Source organism: Salvelinus sp. IW2-2015, linkage group LG23 (genome assembly GCF_002910315.2).
Source record: "Salvelinus sp. IW2-2015 linkage group LG23, ASM291031v2, whole genome shotgun sequence".
NCBI classification, from domain to species: domain Eukaryota; kingdom Metazoa; phylum Chordata; class Actinopteri; order Salmoniformes; family Salmonidae; genus Salvelinus; species Salvelinus sp. IW2-2015.
This window is the reverse complement of record NC_036863.1, coordinates 46291337-46296088: the sequence shown is the minus strand read 5'-3', so window position 1 is coordinate 46296088 and position 4752 is coordinate 46291337.

Below are 4752 nucleotides of genomic sequence, written 5' to 3'. Positions count from 1 at the left end.
CTCAGAAAATCACAGCGTGACACAGAACAGTAGCACAGCGTTTGTTTGTGTAGCCGCTGTGCTTCTTCAGTGCTATTAATTCCAGTGAGATTGAGTGAGAGAAAACGTACAACTGGGTTTCTCCCTGTAAACAGACTAACTTTGCACTCTATCCAGATCATCTAAGCATGGCATATCAAACAAATCCCATTCTGGAGTTAAGAGACGTAACGAGAGTTTTAGATTGACACTCCTAGTGCTAGGTACTAAATAAAACATAAAACATCAAATATGTTTGGAAGAGGAAGAACGGCAAATGAACGACGTCTTAACTGCAACTGACAGACATCTCGGCAGGTTACTCACCGAACAGTCTACAGAGATGTCATTAGATCAAGTATCTAATGAAATAAATGTATTATTCCATTAGATAAAATATAATAACAAACAACCAAAACTATATCAGGCCAATTCCTCTGCACAAATGTCAATAAATATATTTTCAACTTAATTATATAATACTGGGCTGGCCGAAGAAAATCACAGTGAGGGTTGAAAACCAGTAATCTGATTTCCATATGTATCAGAATGAATCATAGCTAGTTGGCTCTCCGAACCTCATGCAGCCCTTTCACCGGCCAGATAACCTTGGCAGTGACAGAAAGGACGGAGAGAGCAGACAAGCTGTGTGTGTGTCTGTCTGCGTGTCTGTCTGTGTGTCTGCGTGTTTGTCTATTTGTGTGTCTGTCTGTCTGTCCATCTGCGTGTGTGTGTGTGTGCGTGTGCGTGTGTTAGCAGGGGGTAATATCCCAATATGTTCTACGTCCTTCCAACACCTTTACACCAGCCCCTCCAACCATTTCACCCCCTAACACATGGGCCACAAGACAGGGACAGTACTTGGGAATAAGAATAATAAAAAAAACATTGTTATCTCAATTAAAATACATACACGGGAGTATACGAACGAGTTGCTGTCGATAAAGGAAAAAGATCAAAAACACTCCGCTGTGCGTTTGGTATCCCTCATCCCCAAGCCGTATTCATGACTGCATCCCAACTGGCATCCTAGTCCTTATATAGTGCACTATCGTGTGTGTGCGTTCCCAATGGCACCCTATTTCCTATACACTGTAGTACTTTTGACCAGAGCCCCACTACCAATCAGAAGTAGTGCACTGTATAGGAAATATGGTGCCATTGGGGACGCACACAAAGCAGTCCCTTGCAGGTGCTCTGTTCTCTGGTCTGTTGGGTAGGAAGCCGTTTCATAGGGAAATGTATCATCCATACAGACTGAGTGAATATCAATCACACACAGACATACCCCATACAACATGTTTTATTCATAGGAATAGATAGAAAAGCGTATTTGAATCATTGGTTGACTCATTGCCTAGCGAAGCAGCCAGGCAGAGGGGATTCTTCCTTTCCCCTTATCAAAGGCCTGGCACTGTAGGCAGGATGCCCATCAGGGTGTTCCTATTGTCCCTAGGGAGGGGGGAATATCTCTGTACATTGTGCTTTGTGCATTGTGCCATGTGCTGATGAGTCAGAGGACAGGAGCTTTTCTAAAGACTAGGAGCTCTGCTCTGCGGAGGTGTGTACAGTATACAGATCCAGTCAAACGTTTGGACACACCTGCTAATTTCAGGGTTTTTCTTTATTTTTACTATTTTCTACATTGTAGAAAAATAGTGAAGACATCAAAACTATGAAATAACGCATATGGAATCATGTAGTAACCAAAAAAGTGTTAAACAAATCAAAATATATATTATATTTGAGATTATTCCCTTTGCCTTGATGACAGCTTTTCACACTTGGCATTCTCTCAACCAGCTTCATGCGGTAGTCACCTGGAATGTATTTCAATTAACAGATGTGCCTTGGTAAAAGTTAATTTGTGGAATTTATTTCCTTAATGCGTTTCGGCCAATCAGTTGTGTTGTGACAAGGTAGGAATGGTATGCAGAATATAGCCCTATTTGGTAAAAGACCAAGTCCATATTATGGCAAGAACAGCTCAAATAAGCAAAGAGAAATGACAGTCTTTAAGACATTAAGGTCAGTCAGTACAGAATATTTCAAGAAATTTGAAACTGGCTCTCATGAGGACTGCCACAGGAAAGGAAGACACAGAGTTATCTCTGCTGCAGACTATAAATTCATTAGAGTTAACTGCACCTCAGACTGCAGCCCAAATAAATGCTTCACAGAGTTCAAGTAACAGACACATCTCAACATCAACTGTTCAGAGAACACTGCGTGAATCAGGCCTTCATGGTCGAATTGCTGCAAAGAAACCACTACTAAAGGGACACCAATAAGAAGAAGAGACTTGCTTGGGCCAAGAAACACGAGCAATGGACATTAGACCGGTTGAAATCTGTCCTTTGGTCTGATGAGTTTTGGTTCAAATCGCCATGTCTTTGTGAGACGCAGAGTACGTGAACGGATGATCTCTGCATGTGTGGTTCCCACAGTGAAGCATGGAGGAGGAGGTGTGATGGTGTGCGGGGTGCTTTGCTGGTGACACTGTCTGTGATTTATTTCGAATTTATGGCACACTTAACCAGCGTGGCTACGACAGCCTTCTGCAGCGATACGCCATCCCACCTGATTTGCGCTTAGTGGGACTATCATTTGTTTTTCCACAAGACAATGACCCAAAACAAACCTCCAGCTTGTGTAAGGGCTATTTGACCAAGAAGGAGAGTGATGGAGTGCTGCATTAGATGACCTGGCCTCCACAATCACCCAACCTCAACCCAATTGAGATGGTTTGGGATGAGTTGGACCGCAGAGTGAAGGAAAAGCAGCCAACAAGTGCTCAGCATATGTGGGAACTCCTTCAAGACTTTTGGAAAAGCATTCCAGGTAAAGCTGGATACGAGAAAGTGTGCAAAGCTGTCATCAAGGCAAAGGGTGGCTACTTTGAAGAATCTCAAATATAAAATAAATGTTGATTTGTTTAACACCTTTTTGGTTACTACATGATTCCATATGTGTTATTTAATAGTGTTGATGTCTTCACTATCATTCTACAATGTAGAAAATAGTCAATATAAAGAAAAACCCTTGAATGAGTAGGTGTGTCCAAACTTTTGACTGGTACTGTATATCTATCTTCATTCTATATTACAGTAGATATTGTACTTTAACTGAACTATGCCCATTACCTGCTAGTGAGGAGTGACTTGCTTTGGACATACATCAGTGGCATACAGACAACTGCATGTGCTTTCTATTGAAAATCCCTCCATTTGCCCACTCAGTAGAACTCAATTAAATGTCTATGGACCCTTGAATGAGTAGTGTTTGTCAGTGACCACATTCTCTGTCCTCCCCTGTTTTCACCACCTCTATGTAAGTGATATCCAGACATATTGTGCGCTCTGTAGAAGTACTGTAATACAGTGTATTCGGAAAGGATTCAGAATCCTTGACTTTTTACACATTTTGTTACGTTACAATGAATTAAATAGTTTTTTCCCTCATCCATATACACTGAATACGCCATAATGACAAAGCTAAAAGTTTTGCACACCTGTATTTTGGGAGTTTCTCCCATTCTTCTCTGCAGATCCTCTCATGCTCTGTCAGGTTGGATGTGGAGCGTCGCTACACAGCTATTTTCAGGTCTCTTCAGAGATGTTCAAGTCCGGGCTCTGGCTGGGCCACTCAAGGACATTCAGAGACTTGTCCCACGCCACTACTGTGTTGTCTTGGCTGTGTATTTAGGGGCGTTGTCCTGTTGGAAGGTGAACCTTCGCCCCAGTCTGAGGACCTGAGCGCTCTGGAGCAGGTTTTCATCAAGGATCTCTCTGTACTTTGCTCCGTTTATCTTTCCATTGATCCTGAATAGTCTCCCAGTCCCTGCAGTTGAAAAACATCCCCACAGCATGATGCTGCCACCACCATGCTTCACCTTAGGGATGGTGCCAGGTTTCCTCCAGACGTGACACTTGGCATTCAGGCAAAATAGTTCAATCTTGGTTTCATCAGACCATAGAATCTTGTTTCCTATGGTCTATGAGTCCTTTACGTACCTTTTGGCAAACTCCAAGCGGGCTGTCATGTGCCTTTTACAGAAGAGTGGCTTCCGTCTGGCCACTCTACCATAAAGGCCTGATTGGTGGAGTGATGCAGAGATGGTTGTCCTTCTGGAAGTTTCTCCCATCTCCACAGATGAACTCTGGAGCTCTGTCAGAGTAACCATCAGGTTCTTGGTCACCTCCCAGACCAAGGCCCTTCTCCTCCGATTGCTCAGTTTGGCTGGGCGGCCAGCTCTAGGAAGAGTCTTGGTGGTTCCAAACTTCTTCCATTTAAGAATGATGGAGGCCACTGTGTTCTTGGGGATCTTCAATGCTGCAGAAATGTTTGCGTACCCTTCCCCAGATTTGTGCCTCAACACAATCCTGTCTTCAAGCTCTACGGACAATTCCTTCCAACTCATGGCTTGGTTTTTGCTCTGACATGCATTGTCAACTGTGGGACCTTAAATAGATGAGTGTGCCTTTCCAAATCATGTCCAATCAATTGAGTTTACCACAGATGGACTCCAGTCAAGTTGGAGAAACATTTCAAAGGATGATCAATGGAAACAGGATGCACCAGAGGTCAAATTTTTGGTCTTACAGCAAAAGGTCTGAATTCTTGTGTAAATATGGTATCTCTGTTTTTATATTTAATAAATGTGCGAAAATGTCTGAAAAAACAGTTTTTGCTTTGTTATTACGGGGTATTGTGTGTAGATTGATGAGCAAAACA